General features: G+C 31.1%; 1 long non-coding RNA gene and 1 pseudogene across 2 annotated transcripts; both read left to right on the forward strand.

The window, feature by feature from the left end:
- The first annotated feature begins 1,212 nt into the window (after window positions 1-1,212).
- On the forward strand, window positions 1,213-9,555 carry LOC117917550 (annotated as a pseudogene).
- A 2,705-nt stretch (window positions 9,556-12,260) lies between these two features.
- Window positions 12,261-17,537, forward strand: LOC117919294. 2 transcript variants are annotated; one of them, XR_004652057.1, is made up of 3 exons: window positions 12,261-12,633; window positions 12,899-13,108; window positions 17,393-17,537. It is a non-coding gene; the product is annotated as an uncharacterized LOC117919294 (long non-coding RNA). The 2 variants fall into 2 exon arrangements; XR_004652056.1 differs by lacking the exon at window positions 17,393-17,537 and having other exon boundaries at window positions 12,899-13,228.
- The last annotated feature ends 353 nt before the right edge of the window (window positions 17,538-17,890 follow it).

Raw genomic sequence — 17,890 nt, forward strand, 5'->3', positions numbered from 1 at the left:
CATTATGGGTTTTATTTTATTTGAATTTTTAAAATTTTCATTTATGTTCATAAAAATAATGATGAAATATACATAAAAAAATGGTAATGTCATCCATTTAAAAACAATCAACAAATTAAAAAATTGAATATATAAAATATATATATTATCTATGTAAATAAATTATAAAAATAAAAAAGGAAAAAAATATTCATATTGTGTTTGAGAGTATTTTTATTCAAAATATTTTTAGTAAAAATATTTTTTTTAGAAATATTTTTAAGAAAATCAATGGTCAAATATTTTAATTGAAAATATTGTTAGATACACTTTTATTTTATTTTTTTCGTAATAAAATCTTATTATTTTTTCCATTGTTTTGATTGATTTTTTTCTAATCAACTTTAAATGAAAATGTCGCATTCTTCATTTAAAAAAAAAAATCTTTATAAAAAGTACAAAAAAATAAATTAGTGTTTTGTTTGATCATGTGATTTAAAAATAAATTTATATTTTTAAAAATAATTTTATATTTTTAAAAATAAAAAACTATTTTTAAATTTTTTTTAACACTATTTGACTATTGTTATTTATAAATAATTTTAAAAAACAAAATAAAATAAAAAATAATTTTTAGATAACAAGTAAAAATTATTTTTATTAATTTTTAAAATAAAAGAAAAATATGACCTGTTTAGCCATATTTTTTTAAACTTATTTTTAAATAAATGGAGCCTTAATTTCCGATCCTTAAAATAAGCGATATAAATTAGTTTTTAAAATAAATTTTTGGAGTTTAGCAGAAACATAACATATACTTATTGAATTTATATAAAATAATATTTTATTATAACAATAAAATTCAAAGTGTTATTGGGGAGTGAAATTGTAAATGGGAAAAATTAATGTGGAAGTTTTTGGATTAAAGAAAATTGAATGGCATTGTTGCAAACTCTAAATCTAAAATATCTTATCGGAAATTCCGAATAGACCATTTCAAAAATGGTAAAATTGGATTTTCAAAATTAAAAAAATAAATAAATAACAATCATGGTGCCGTTAAGTTTATGAAAAACCTCTTTGAAAAGTTTGTTAGGGAAATAAATATATTTTTTTAATTTAATAATTTTTATTTACCATTTTTCCTTTTTCCAAAACCATTAATTTCAAATAACTCTAAATAGACGTTATTTAAACCCCGGCCTCATACACAGCCTCTCTCTTGTACGCATATTAACAGGCAAGTGTACGCCAATTTCTCCCAAAGTCGTTAAAGATCTCTCCGTCTTCTGCATCAGCATCATTTGCTTTTACTTTGATTTCACAGCTTGAAGGTTGGGTTTTTCTTCTTTTCCTGTTTCTTTTTCATTTTTTTGAGTGGGTTTTGTTGGGTTTCTTCTTCTTCTTCTGCTTTAACTGTTTTTTTTTAAAAAAAAAAAAAAAAAAAAAAAATTCTGAGTGCCTGTGAATCTTTGATGGTTTATGATGTTCTGTAGTTTCAGATTTTAAGGGATTTTGGATGTAAGGTTTGGTTTTTACTTGAAATTTATGTGGTGTATCAAATGGATGCAAGTGTACACCGATCAATTCAATATTTTTTGAACTGATTCTTCGTTTGATTCTTGTCTGGATAGATTTTGTATAGGCAAGAGCTGTTGCATTGCGCTTATGGAGACTGTTGATTTATTGACATTGAGATGAACGAATATACTTTCTCCGTCTGTTTGTTTTGGATTTAAATTAGTATATGTGGGAAATTCCCAATTCTCTGATGTATTTTGGTGGCATTCGTTTCTATAGACGGCTAATTTCTTGTCTTGTAAAACAATGTTACTTTGAATTTATAGGACCCTTGTAGGATCTAGCATTTTGGGAAATTAAACTCTGCATAGAACTGAAAATCTTATCTGGGTATGGCATTGGATGAATGTATTTCATTTATTTCTTCCCTTTCTTTCAATTTTCTCTTGAAAAGTTTAGTTTTAGGCAGAAATGGCTAGTAGGGGAAAGAAATTGAGAAATAGAAATGTTCGGGAAGGAAGATGGTATTTTGTTGGTAACTGGCTTCCCCCTGGTGGTCATGGAACATGCTGGCATTGTGAATCTATGATAAAAATTGAAACAGTGCATTCATTTACTGCCACTGAATATGATTCATATTTTCCTGGAGCAAAACTTCAAGATGCAATTCTTTTCTGCCATTGAGATTTCTTAGACATAAGCCCTTTCATGCTTGGCTTTCATAAATTCCTGAGCAATTTTATAAATGGGTATGTATCGTTTATTCACACACATGAGGACACACATATTCTATGGTCTCTGTTGTATGTTTGTGAAGTTAGTTTTCTTGGCAGATATCATGTTACATATGAAGCTTGTAGATGTTTGTTTATTTTTCTCATACATAAATATGTATACTATACAGCTCTTGAAACTTCTTACTAAAACTTTTCTTTGTCTTTCTACTGTTTTTGTTTTTTTTTTTCTCATGTTTACAGCTGAAGCCTCTAATAATTGCTTTTGAGAGCAAATGATGGATTTTTTATGAGAGCTTTCCACTTGGAATAAGTTGAAAGTTGAAACCTCTACTTCCATGACCTTAGAAAGATGACAGTAAAGTGAGTCTAAGGGATCAGGGCTTTGGTAGTGTGAAAGCAGAGATGAAAGGAGGAAACATCCATAGATTGTGGGGGAGAAACTTCTCTCTTACCCTGCTTGCTCTAATTTGTATGACCTTTTTTCTTTGGGCCTTGGAGAAAAGTCCACTTTCGAAATTATCTTCCGAAGATCAGTTTGTGATTTCTACTTCAGGTTTGTCTTTCAGTCCACACATTGAATAATGTTCTATGAGATTAATGGTCATATATTCTTTTTCCATCGTGGAATTTTTAGAAGAAATATATTATCAAAAAGGTAACAAAATCTGATTAGTGGTAAATAAGACAAGAGGATGCTCTGTAAACATACTATGAAAGCTATGTAGTAACAAAGGCATGAAGACTAAGAAATCATAGGCTGCTTTGAAAATTGGAAACTGAGCATCCACAGAAAGTTATACTGCAATACTAATAAGAACAGGATTAACTACAGGTCTATCCACAAGGGAAATTAGACACTGAAATCCACAAGGCATCCACAGAAAGTTAATACTGCAATACTAATAGGAACAGAGTTAACTACAGGGTTATCCACAAGAGAAATTGGACACCGAAATCCACAAAGTAATCTTCTGGTTTCTATCTTTCCTGAGGTTCCAGATATTTGAGAAAATAGAACCTTCTTGGAGAATACCACTTTCTATCTTCATGCTGAAATGCTCCAACTCCAGATGGTAGTTCCAACATCTCACCTGTAAACAATAAATAAATAGAATGGAGCTGAATAAAGGACACTTATCCAGTGACCGGTCCACTGACTCCACCTATGATTTTTAAAAATATGCACTTATCTGTGATTATTTCATCTATGAAGATCTAATAAGTAAGTTCTTTTGCTTTTAGAAGCATAACAATTAGTTGTAACAAGATGAAATAAAACAACTTGAACAAAATTAGTAGTTCAGTGACTCAAAACATTACTCCATCTATACTGTCCATTCAATATCAACACATAGGGTGCTCAATAGTATCATTTTAATTGAAAGTCCATTTTTTCCTTATAATCTCATTTTTGACATTAGTGAGAGTATAAAAAAATAAATTGATACTATCATGTATTTTAGCATTTGATTTTTAGTGGAATCGGTATATTTGTTTTAATTGATTTTGGGTTTATCAACTTGCTTAATGATTTGAATGTTTGAAGTTTAGACATTACTGTGGATGCTTCTGATGATCCGTTCGAGTCTATGAACCCAAAGGAGAATTCTGAAGAAGAATACTCACGTCCACTCATGAGAGAAGAAAAAATTGGAGAAACAGTAGAAGGTTTTGATGCGGCATTGATGAATTATACAAGTAGGTTTGATTTCAGGAAGGATAACAGTAGGGTTTGGAAATCCCCTTATGAGAAGAAAGGTAGAGTTCTATTCTTACAGGGTTGCAAGGTTTGATTCCTAATAAATATATGAAATCCCACTATGAAGCTTAGGTTTTATTTATTTATTTGTTTTTGGTTATTCATTTGGGGCTGAGCTTCTGACTGGAATGTTTGTTTCTTCCATCATTATGCATAATTACAACGGGTTTCTCATAAAATATCATATTAAAACATGCCCTTAGGAATTTACTAATTTATTTGCTTGATGATCATCTTGTATGTTTTATTTCAATTGGTGTTGAGAGTAGTCTTTTGAACTTTTTATTTTTATTTTTATTTTTTTACCATAATCAAGTCATATAGATTAATATAAGCATCAAAAGCAATGCAACCTCTTATCTTAATGCTCTTCCATAACTTGTTATTATGAAGACCCCTGACCCCTTCACTCTCCCTCTCTTTCTCTCTCTTTGTATATAGTTTCTTTTTTCCTTTTCCTTTGTACATGAATCAAATCTAGAACCTTTCCTATCCTTGGTCTAGTCCCTTGCTGTAACGACTCGCACCCAACGGGGCCTAAAGGGGCCCTTACGGCTTTAAAAAGCATCTACAAGGTTAAGAGGAGTTCATACATATAGAGTCCCAGTAACTTTCTCCTCTATCTAATGTGACATATCACAAACATCCTTCCATGTAGACACAACATTCTCGTTGTGTCCCATGGGATTGCGGGGTTAAATAGACAAACAACTCATACCGTACCAGACAAACCCCTATACCGGGGTCAAGGATTGACTTTGATGTCATTTGTAATGACCCGTTCCTAACCGTGTAGATATTGTCTATTTTGAGCTTAAAGAGGCTATGACGACTTTAAAACGCGTCTACAGGATTAAGAAGAGGTTCATATTTATACAGCGTTAGGAACTTTCTCCTCTATCTGATGTGGGACATCACAAATACCCCTCCCCCCCATTCAGACATAACGTTCTCATTGTGTTCTATGGAATTGTGGGGTCAAATAGACACCTGTCACGGGGCCAAACAAACTCCCACATTGGGATCAGGAATTGACTCTAATATCATTTGTAATGATCCGCACCCAACCATGTAGATATTGTCCACTCTAGGCCCAAAAGAGCCCTTATGGTTTTAAAACGGGTCTATAAGGTTAAGAAGAGCCCATACATATATAGTCCTGGTAACTTTCTCCCCTATCCCATGTGGGATATCATAAACAACCCCCCATGTAGACACATCGTTCTTGTTGTGTCTAATGGGATTGCGGGCCCAAACAAATAAACACCCCTTATGGGGCCAAATAAACCACCACATCGGGATCAAAGATCGGCTTTGATACTGTTTGTAATGTCACGCTCCTAATTGTGTAGATGTTGTCCTTTTTGAGCCGAAAACTGACAATATTTATACGGTTAGGAGTGGGTTGTTACACTTGTCACCCAATTCTGGTTTCAAAGGTTGATTTTATGAAGGGTTTTGAGAAATTAGTTAACACACCCCATGTCTTCTAATTCTGTTAGTTGAATGTTTCTATGACCCACTAGCTCAGAAAATATATGAATGTATAAAGCCTAATTCTCATTTTCTGTAGTAGTAAATCTGTTATAATGGCTTTCTTTCTTCTGCCTTGGACATCCAAGGTTTGCCTACAATCTCATTGGTTAGTCATTTCCTAATTAATTGCTAATCGGTTTTAGGAATTATCAACTTGTAAACATTCAAATGGTAATTTCCCTTACTATTTTAGGTGCAAATGAATACATGCTACAATTTAATAGGTTGACTTGTTTGAAAAAATAAAGTTTGTAAAAAGAAAAGGTTGATGATTTAAAAGCATTTTCATAACCATGAAAATTGTACAGTTTTCATTTGACACCAAATTCAGTTTCAACAGTATTAGTATGAGGTAACTCAAGGTAGGATCTTTGAAATTCTTTCTTTTGCATCAATGCTGAAAGATGATGTAGATGCTTATGAACTTAGGTAATCTTGTTTATGGTAAATTATCGTACTGGATTTATGGGTTTTTTTTTCCTCATTGGTTGGGCAAGACATCCTGCTATGATGGTGCAAGGAATCCCTGTTAAATATCTTGGCTTGCTATTGAGTGTCCCTTTAAAATCACATCACTGTGGGACCTTATTGAGTAAAGGCGGAATTATGCTTTTGAAAAATTGGCCATTTAGTCTCTCAATTTGTTATGTCTTCTTTCTGATCCCAAGGAAGTTGCAAACGAGACTTAAGAAGATCAAGAAGAACTCCCTTGGGTCATGACTCAAACAGAAGGAATATTCATTTGGTAAGATGGGAAACAGTTTGATCTAATAAGACTCTTGGTTGGGTTTGGGATGGGGATGGGTTTGGTGTTGTGGTGGTGGTGGGTGGTTGGTTTGTGGTTTGGGTGTGGGGGCAGTGACACCCTAGAGAATAGGGGCTTTGGAAATAAATAATAATGGTTTGGTGGGATTGTCGAGATAAAATGTGTTTCTACAGGGCATGGCCTTAAAACCAAAATTTTCACTGATTTTTGGTACTGTAAGACCTTTTGAAGGATTGCTTGCCAGTTTTATTCAATCTAACAGTTCAGCTGATGCTTTGCTAGACTGTTGGAACTAGGGGGTTGGCTTTAGAGGTTGTTGGAGTCCTTTTAACCAAGTATGTTTACAAATATGAGTTCCAAAGTATCATTGTCCTTTCAAGACAGAGATCTGGGTTATGCTTGAATTGGATTCTTGGAAGCCAAAAGTTTGAGCTTCTGAATGTCTTTTGGCAATTCAAAGTACTTTTTGCTTAAAGAACTTGACATGGATGTAAGAACAGTGTTGGTTCTAGTGGTAACCCTTTTTGAATTATGTGAGAAGGTGTTTCATGTGCAATGGGACTTACAAGGGTTTGCCTTCAGATTCAACTTCTATTTAAAACCGAAAGTAAGAAGCTGTTCCAAATGAGGCTTTAGATCTACCAATACCGGTCAACTTATTAGAAGAGGTTTGACTTTGGTTAGTTATTGTCTCAGAAAATAGGACTTACCTGATCACATCTGATCCATTGTAATGGGCTTTCAGTTGTGGAATTTGGTTTTCTCCTTGTTTAAGGTGTATTGTGTCATCCCATGTATGGTCAAAGATGTTCTGCTTGGATGGATGACTGTTTTTATGGACAAAAGTTGCAAGGTAGCATGAAGAATGGTTCTTTTTATGTTTCTTTTAAAACTATCTGGAAAAGAGAAACAGGAGAAAGGTGAACATCAGGAGCTGTTGAAAATAGTATTATTATTATTTTTTTCTCAAAACATTTTTTCTGTGGTCCAAATGTTCTGTGATAGATGATGATCATTCTTTTATAGACTTCTTAGCTAGTATGGGTTTTGATTAGATTAGCCTTGGTATGCCTAAGACATTATTTTATTTTGGGGTGTACCTTCTTCTGAGGCACATATTATACACATACACATATGTACACATGCTTTTCCTATCAAAAAGAAAAAGGTCCTCATACAAAGGCATGATGAGGTCATCAACTCCAAAGCCCAATGAGCTCTTCCTCATTTTTATGTAATGTGTTCTGTAACCCTAAATTGGGTTCTATAATAATATTTCTCCCTCTTCCTCTCTCTTTTTCTTTCTTTATAGAAAGTACCTTTCTGTGTGTGTTTTTGTTAATTTCACAAAGTTAATGGAAGTAGTAGTAGTTTTTTGGATTTTATGGAGGTTCAAAATCAAAATATCAATTCAAGTCATACTGATTGAAAGGTTGAATTCAGTTAAATTTATGTTGTTTCTGAAGATGACTTAGTTCATTTATTTATGTCAAGTTTAATGTCACACCCAATTATCTTGGTAGGAAGGGTTTTCTCTTGGATCACCTTTTAATGCTTCTATACAGTTGAGTCTCTAAATTAGTTGAAAAGGTTGTTGAAATCAGATTCAAGTTATCCATACATCTAACTATTGTTCTTCAGTGTCAAATTTATCTCTGAGAATGACAGTTTCCATTTCTACAGTCTGTAATTATGCCAAGGGTAGATGGGTTGCGGACAGCAGGCACCCATTGTATTCTGGGCTCGGGTGTAAGCAGTGGTTATCAGAAATGTGGTCATGTAGACTGACCCAGCGCCAAGATTTTTCTTATGAGGGATATCGTTGGCAGCCAGACAATTGTGAAATGCCCGAGTTTAAAGGGGCAGCCTTCTTGAGAAAGTAAGCATATTTTCCTTATTTCCTAACAGTTGTTTTATGTGTCGAGTATCTTTCCATTGGCTAGGAATTTATTTTTTGACCCTGTTTTGTGTTAATTAAGAAATGTGCTGGAAATGTTTGTTGCTTTTGTAAATGCACAGATTAGGTTGGTGTAGTTAGTAAAATGCTCAACTACTGTGCTCCAAATTATATAGACAGATTTTTCATAAATCCCAAATCTTTTAATGTGGTTGTATGTACATATGAATCGGGTTTGCATTATTCCAGAATGCAGGACAAAACAATAGCATTCATAGGAGATTCCTTGGGCAGGCAGCAATTTCAATCTCTAATGTGCATGGTAACAGGCGGTGAAGAGAATTTAGATGTTGAAGATGTGGGAGAGGAATATGGTCTTGTCAGAACTGCTGGGCATTATCGTCCTGATGGGTGGGCTTATAGGTTCCCAAGCACCAACAGCACCATTTTATACTACTGGTCAGCAACTTTGTGTGATTTAGAGCCGCTTAATGTCTCGGACGCAAACACCCCAGTCGCAATGCATTTGGACCGTCCACCAGCTTTCTTGAGCTTATTTCTCCCCCGCTTTGATGTTGTCGTTCTCAATACAGGACACCATTGGAACAGGGGGAAGCTTAGAGCAAACCGTTGGGAGATGTATGTAAATGGAAGACCCAATGAAGATAGGAAGATTGCAGACATGGGTCATGCAAAGGATTTTGCAGTTCGTAGCACTGCCAGATGGCTGGATTCACAACTTGCATTGCAACCTAGGCTTAAAGCTTTCTTCAGGACTATCTCCCCAAGGCATTTCCAAAATGGGGAGTGGAACACTGGAGGAAGCTGTGATAGTATCACACCATTAACAGGAGGAGTGAAGTTGGGGAAGAAGAATCAAGGGATCCTGTAATTGCCAATGCTGTAAAGGGTACTAAGATAAAGCTTCTGGATATTACAGCCATTTCTCAACTGAGAGATGAGGCTCATATCTCCCGGTACAGTATCAAAGCAACAGAGGGAGTGTGGGACTGCTTGCATTGGTGCCTGCCCGGTATTCCCGATACCTGGAATGAACTCCTCGTTGCACAAATATAAGCCTCCATCTTCTGTGGTCTAGTGAACCCTGGACCCTTTTTTCTTTTATGTTACTAAACATTTTTTAAGCATAGCTCCATTTCTTATGTATAGTATTTTTCTATCTAGTTTTAGTTCAACAAAAGGTTAGAATTAGCACCTATTTTCTTATGTAAATCACCTTTCCTTCAAGGATGGAAAGAGTTTAGCATCATGGCTGATTGAAATATCATCATTAAGATTTCTTTACAAACTCATTTGCGTGTAAACCTCATCAATGCCAGGAAATGCTAGCTTACTTGGATGGACCATGAGTTCCTTAACTCTCAAGAGCAAACCTTCAGAACAAGCTCCAGTGGCTCCGGAAAGCTCTCTGCTCACTGATTTTTGTTACATTCAATCTTGTTAGGTGTGGTCAGCTCACAGCAGGAGGTGTTCTTCCTACTCTAGCCACTTTCTGAATCCTTTTTCAAGACCGCGACTTGGTCTCGTTGATGGCTTAGACAAAGGTTTCACTTGATTGAATTTCTGGATTCTTGCAGGAGGAGAAGTTGCAAGAAGATGCAACCATTGTTCGGGGCTTCATTTACCTATAAATAATTACTTGTGTTCCCTATTTTGACTGCAGTCACCTACTTGTATACTTGAAAAAAAAAAATAACCTTCACCATTTTTAAAGAAAAAAAATGTTTTTTTTTTCTTTTTATATTTAAATTCAAATTCATGAATTTTTTTTTTTTAAGTGGTGAATATTTCAAGCTTTTAGCAAAAATATTTCTTTCATACACCTAAAACCAATTTTCACCTCGTGTTAAATGATCCATTTCCAAACTGAATTTCAAACTCATTTCCACTTTATTACACATCATTCAAATCCAACTATAATATTATTGAATCATTGATATAAACCACCTCATTCCAAATCACACCATATCATAAAGAAAAAAATTTATATTGTCCTCAAATACCACTTATGCTACTTATGTTGTGTTTAAGGTTGCACCTCTCTTTCTTACAACCTTAAATTTGCACCCATGAAAGTCAAATGGGGAATGGGAATAGGTTAGAGATATTGTCAAAACTCAAAACTGATTATTTGAAAAACTCATAATCAGAATGTAAAGTAGACGTGGACAAACACAAGGGAGAGAGGAGAGGGTGGTTGGAGATGGGGATTTACTTCAATCTAATGATGGGAATATGATGGAGAGGTGGAGATGTCAATCTTTAACTAGAAGTCTGATCTCATCGTGCAAGACATTATTTAGCTTAGAAGCCAAAATAAGCTACATATATATATAACTGATTAAAATTATTCAAATTCTTGTCTTACTGAAACTATGAAAAAAGTTTAATATATTTATATTCATTTATTTAAAAAATTAAAATATCTCAACAAAATTATTAAATTTATTGAATATTTTTATTATATTTTGAAGACAAAAATTAAATCATTCAAAATTTTAAATAGGATGTTACATAATTTTATTTGAAAGTCCATTTTAAAAGTCTCCCAACATTTTTTTTAACTTTATTTAAATTATTAAAATTATTGAAAATTGTATTTATAATTTACCTTATCAAATTAATTTTTATGTAAAACTTATTTTACAAAAATATTAAAAACTGGTCTTTTATAATTTTTTTTATATTTTCGTTATTTATCAATAACTCTATCTTTCATTTTTTTAAAATCAACATAACTAAAGTGCTAAATATTATGAAAAATCAGAAATAAAGTGCTCATAATTTTTATTTTTATTTTTATTTTTGCAAAATTTTAAAATAAAAATATGTAAATAAAAATTTAAAATAAAGGATAATGTTGGGTTTTTCTTTTTTCTTTTTTTTTAGAAAATCACTAATAAATGATCAATATTTGGTGATATGTTATATTTGTAGTTAGATATTTTGTGATCCCTAAATTTCCCTTCTTTTTTTTTTTTTTTTTAATAAAAGACTTTTTCTTTTTTTCTTCCATATTTTTAGCTAAACTAAAATCTGTTATATTTAACAAAAGAATCTTCCATATTTTCAGTTTACCGACTTCCAATCCATTTTTTCATTTTCCCCATATGTGATATTTGAATCAATAATTCTACCAATATCATTGATTTTTTTGCTATAACATCTTAGGCTAGTTTCAAGTTCTAACCTTTTGATGCTATACCAATATCATTGGTGATATGCCTTTTTTTTTTTTTTTGCTATAACACCCCTTTTAGTAGTTTTTTTGTTTTCAAAAATAGAAAATAGTTTATGAAAACACTTTACAAACAAATTAGAACATTTTTTAAAGTGATTTTAAGAATATAAATGTATACTTTTGTACAAAAAGTTATAAAATTGATTACTGATTTTTAATTTAAAAATAAAAAAATAAAAAAGGTAAGTAAATAAAAAATTAATTAAATAAGTGATAACATCTATTTAACTATAATTATGCTATATAATTTGGATAAGGATATAGACAAGAGGTGATCACTTTTTAGAGTTTAACAAATGTTAATGAGCTATGTTTTGATTTGTTTAAAAACTTTTGAGAATGAGTTTTTCTTATTATCCTTTTTTTATTTATTAAAATTTAAAAATATAAATTTAAAATTGGAGAGAAAAATGATTCTCAAATATGTTTTCAAATTTTAAAATTTTAAAATAAAAATTAAAACCAAATATATGCTAGATTATCATTTCATTTAATATTATCACATCAAATATATGTAATTATAAAAATAAATACATATAAAGTAAAATAATTAAAGAAATCCCTTGGATAATGTTTTAGATTTTTTTTTAATAAAAATAAAATCATAAAATCTTATCAAACAATAGATTTGAATTTCTAATGGTTCAAATCCACTATGTTCATAATATAAATAATAATAATAATAATAAACGTATTTAATCACCTATGTATTAAAATGATAGTCATCTCACGTAATTGGTCGAGGGTAAAAATGTAAATTTATTGTCGGAAGTGAAGTTAGGCTAGTTAGCGTAGCACGCATGCGGACGATGAGTAGTAGGCTCAATTCAGCACAACGTCCAAGAAACGCTCAAGAAAACAGGGATTTGAGAGACAGCCTCACTCCATTTTCATTCTCACTTATGCTTTCGTATCAGTTTCTCGCATTTTACCGAGAAAATCTCACGTCATTTCCAAGAAAAAGCCCTGCCACCGTATCGTTTCCAACCTCAAGCTGTGATAAGAGATGTTACCTCCGGCTGAGGACCCTCCCGATCTAGGGATCCCACCCAACCGCGGCCCTCTGCCCGTCAGGACAAACCCTAACTCTGAACCTTACCCTCGCGCTCGCTCCGGCCATCGACGCAATGCCCAGCCGCAGGGGATTCGGGGGGCCCGAGCTCACCGAGGCGCTATGTGAGATTCTTGACGTGTTCTTTTATTTTTTCTGCTTTGTTTATAGTTGTTCTGATGATCACGCAGAACAAAATCTGCGTGACAGAGCAGGAGTGGTCGTTTCTTGGCGTGTTCTTTTAATTTTTGTTTTAATTTCTTTGTGCCCATTTTGGATGAGAAATGTACCGTTGGGTTTGGTATTTTGGAGGAAAATTTTAGGATTATTTTCTTGGCGTGTTCTTTTATTTTTTCTGCTTTGTTTATAGTTGTTCTGATGATCATGCAGAACAAAATCGGCGTGACAGAGCAGGAGTGGTCGTTTCTTGACGGAATTAAGTCTGGGACATCGTTGAAGTTCGGGTAGGAAAGTTTGTTAAGGAGGTCTGGAGAGCGAGACGGACTCGATCAGTTGCGGTCAGAAATGAGGATCGGCGTTCGGAGGCCTAGGCTTGCTCTTGTGAGTTTTTGCTTTGAGAATATGGAATGTTTGTGTGAGGTATGATTGTTGGTGATTTATTTTACTGAGTCTTTCTGTTTTAGCTGTTGCAATTGGGATCGAATTCTTTGTGTTTGATTTGATTCTTCTTGAATAATGTTAGAGCAATTGGGAATCGAATTGCTTGCATTTGATTTTACTGTTCTGGATCTGCGTGGATTAATCTTGAACTGCGATAAAGAATTGAGGTTTATGTATATTAATCTTGCTTACAATCTCAAAATATAATGTATTTCAAGTCCTTCCTCCATCAAAATGTGATTTTTTTACCGCTAATGCGGCTAGCTAGAGTCATAATTGGTTAATTATCGTACCTTCCAATTTTTCTTCTCGATCTATACGAACAAAAGATTCTTAGAATCCTTTAAGGAAAAGATAGTGCTTATAAATCAATGATATAAACTTGATTTATAATTCTAATTTTATTGTCTTAATGAACTAACAATAAAAGATTTTATTTGAAAAGAAATTCAATTTCAATCTAAAAATGATTTCATATAATCTCTTAAATGAATTAAAATAGAGTTTAATTCAATATATTTCTAATTTAGAATGTTAATTTTACTGTATCAAAAAATTAATAATAAAAATATTTTAATTCAAAAAAGGATAAATTGTAGTTAGATGATAAAAATCTTTACTTTATAGAAAAGGACAAAAATAGAATAATAAAGATAATATTCTAGAATTTGCTTATAGTGTTTTACATTAAGAGGTTTGTCAGGTATTTTTTTTAATAGACAAATTAAATAGTTTTTTGGTGGTTTTTTTTAACATTAATTGGTTTACTTTGTGTTATCAAACGAACTTAAAAAGTGGAATCTATCTTGTAATGAGTTCTTTTATCAAACACCCTTTTAGTAATCATGTACGTAATATCGACTATATTGTTTTGCTTCCGTGTGAACACAAGTTTGGTTGTACATGAGTGAATTATGTAGCATGTAAAGTAACATGGATGTTAATGTGGAAGTAGCTACTTCCAAAGAAGTGAACTGAAACAAGGCTATTACGGTTTGAAATTTTGTTATAAGACACATTTACATAAGTGTGGACAAAACAACAAGAGTCTCATTTTTATCTTAACTCCTTAATGTAATTTTCCTTTAAATGATCTTGCAATGACTGACAACTAAACTCTAGATACAATTGTGACAAGTCCTAGATGTGTGTGCAGAATTATCTGATAAGGATATAGAACTATCATTAGACCTAAGAGATTTGGTAGAACTAGATCTACTTCATTTCCTTATAATATTACTCATTGTCACATAAAATAATCACAATCTTATCCTTAATCAATTCAAATAATTTCCTAAACAGGGACCACCACAAGTAGATCAACACGAGACTTACACTCCTTCTGCCCTTAAACACCGTTATCTAGGCTCACCAAGTCGATCACAAGAAATTTAATTTGAATTAAGTTAGGACTAAATTAGTGATTAAAGATTGTTCCAACTCATAATATCACTCGGTTCTTGAGTAGAACGTGACTTTGATACCATTTTAAACCTAGGATATACAACAGTTCATGCACATAAAATATTAATTCTATCTAAGGACTCCAAGCATAAAAACTTGAATAATTACTAACTAATTCTATCTAATTTATTGCAAAACATTAAATATAAGAACACAAATATTTGAATTTGAAAATAACTTTTGTATTGAAAATTTATACCTTGATTACAGAGTTGAACTTAAGTACAAGGTTGATGACAGAAAGATGAATACAAAATACAAAAGCTAAGAAGAGAATTTTTAGAATACTCGTTGCTTGCTCTTGTGCCTCTGCCTTGTGATGAACTTTGAGCCACTATTTATATGGAAAATGTTAGACTTGAGTCTTGATGAAATCCGTGTGCTTGAAAGTTTTAAAATCCGCAATAGTAATTAATATTCAATAATATTGACTAGTTAAATACTATTTCAACAGTGCCTTTTGTCTGATGTGCATTTCAAAGAGAAAACGTGGAGAAAGAGAATTTATTCTCTTTAAGCTTCTTCAAAGATCTCTGACAAGAAGACATCCGAAGAAGGTAAATTTATTTTCTTGTCAGAGATTTTTTAAGAAGCTTGAAAAGAATAAATTCTCTTTCTTCACGTTTTCTCTTTGAAATGTACATTGGTAGACAAAATGCACTGTTGAAATAGTATTTAACTATTCAATATTATTGAATACTAATTACTATTATTTGAATAGTTTATTTTTTATTTTTTTCTTAGTGCTTCTTTCACGCATTCTTCTTTCTCTCTTTTACAACATTTTTTTTTTATTGTACAAAGATACAAACGAACAAAAGATTCTTTGATATCTTTTCAATCGAGCATTTCCAAAAGATATTTCTCAAAAACTTGTTGAGCTACATGTAATCTTTTTTGTACTTATCAACAAGATAGGTAAATTGAATTTGAAATGGAAGAGGGACTTCTGGAAAGTCATTTGTAGAGATGATTTTTTAAATATTATCCTCAACAATGAGATTATAGTTAAAGAATCATAAATATCATAATCAAGGTTTCTTGCAATCAAGATTTTTTGTATTTGTTTTGATGAAGGTCCAACTCAACTCATTTTGGCTTAAGAATGTTCTACCCAACATAAAATCCTTTGCTTTTTTTTTTTTAAGTTTGGTTGGGTAACTATTTTTTAAAACATTTTTCTATTATTAAAAATATAAAAATAGGAAAACATGTCTAATAACTAGAAAATATGAAATAGTATATATTCTAAAAATACAAAATATGATATTTTTAGAGACAAATTTTCAATTATTTGGGTTATTTTTACTTCTTTTTTTTATATATATATAATTATTTTTGAAAATGATTATATAAATATGGAAATTGGTTAAAGATATAATATTATAGATAAAAATTATTTAAAAAGATAGAAAACAAATTAAAAATATTTGTGTACACAAAATATAAATAAATATTTTGTTTCCATTATTAGTTTTTTATGAATGGAGATGAATTTTATGATTTCATTTATAGTATTTTAATGAATCTAAAAATTCAAGATTTGAATGATTATTTATTTACATTATAATGTATGAGAATAATAGGAATGAGAATGAAAATTAAATAAATTGATAATAATAAAAAGTATATATTTTTTATTTTTTAAAAAATAAATTTTGAGAGGTTTTTTTTTTTTTTTTTACTAAATAATAAGAGTAAAAAAAATAGTTGTCTTATGGAATGAAGAGTCATTGAATTTGATAAATGAAATCAAATGGTAAAATAATAATTCTAGACTATTTGTATTTTTTTTTTTTATAGGATGAATAAATCAAAATATCATCTATTTATAATGAATTGAAATATCACTTATAAGTAGAATTTGATTTATATTCGAATAATTTTTTATTCAATTATTATTTTCATAAATTTTATCTAAACATAAAAAAGAAAATAAATGAGATATATATTCCCACATTTCAAACGTCCCCTTAGTGTGTATATGTAAAAAAATAACTTAATTATTTTTAAAAACAAAAAATGTTAAAAAAAATAAATATGCAAAATATATCATTTTTGCTAATTATTCATAAAGATATTTATACATTTAAGTATAATATAAAAAAATCTAAAAAATACTCTCAAAATTTTAAATTATTGTTTTCTTTTTTGAGAATGGATCATAATTACATTCCTCAAAAATAAAATAAAAATAAAAATAACTTTTACTTGAGAACTAAATATGAAAAATAGTTAAATATTCTGTCTCATTATTATTATCTTTTTATGATAGCTTTTAAAAATGGTTTTTTAATCATTTTCAATAACAAAATTTGAATTGTAAACTCAAATATAAAAATATCCTTTATTTTTAAAACATTACTAAAAAAGTCTACAAAGATAATTAAGAATACCTTAAATTCAATATTGTGCTAAAATGCCAATTTCTATTAAAAGCTGATGTGACATGACTTTTATGTTATGTTTGGTTCTCGGAAAGTACAAACGAACGAAAGAAAAAAAATATTAAGAAAAATGATTTTCTTATGTTTGGTTGTCCTGTAAAATATTTTTTAAAAAATTAAATATAATTAAAATTAGTTATAAACTTATACATTTTAAAATTATTTAATTTTTATATTGATGAGTTAAAATAAATAAAATGAGTTTGAAGTAGCAAATAAAAATAATTTATCATCTTTAACTCTATTTTTATTTTTCTTCATTTTTTTTCTTTTACTTTTTTTTTAAAATTCTTTTTCCTTTGCATTTTCTCTAAAATTTTTCGAGAAAGTAAATTGATTTTTTTTTTTACAGAAAGCGAAGGAAGTGGTGGAGAGCAGGATCTGGGAAGAGGATGGTTGGAATGTAGTTATCAAAGAGAGGTTGACAGGACGGAGGGTGAGGCTTGAGGTATCACGGGGTTAGCTGGGAGGGGAGAGCAGAGCACGTGAGTGTGAGTGGGAGAGGCAGCAGCGGCTCATGCTTCATGGTTGGAATAAGCTCCCCTCTCTCAATAGAGAAAATTATTATTATTTTAAAAAATAAAAATAAAAATAAAAAAGCAGCCCCAACAGCAACGGTTATGGCGTGAGGGGGCAGGCGCCAGCTGGATTCGGTTGGACGGACTTCGGACATTGCCCTCCTTATGTGCGACACGTGTCCCCCCACCTCTACGTGAACATCTGGATTTTGCATTTACTCGGATCACTCCCCCTCACATTCATTGTCCTCGGTTTTGGATATTTTTATTTATTAATTTGTCCATTTCTCTCAAATTACACATCAAAATAATTGATAATTTTTATTTTAAAA

The sequence above is a fragment of the Vitis riparia genome, chromosome 7, assembly GCF_004353265.1.
Source record: "Vitis riparia cultivar Riparia Gloire de Montpellier isolate 1030 chromosome 7, EGFV_Vit.rip_1.0, whole genome shotgun sequence".
Taxonomy (NCBI): Eukaryota; Viridiplantae; Streptophyta; class Magnoliopsida; order Vitales; family Vitaceae; genus Vitis; species Vitis riparia.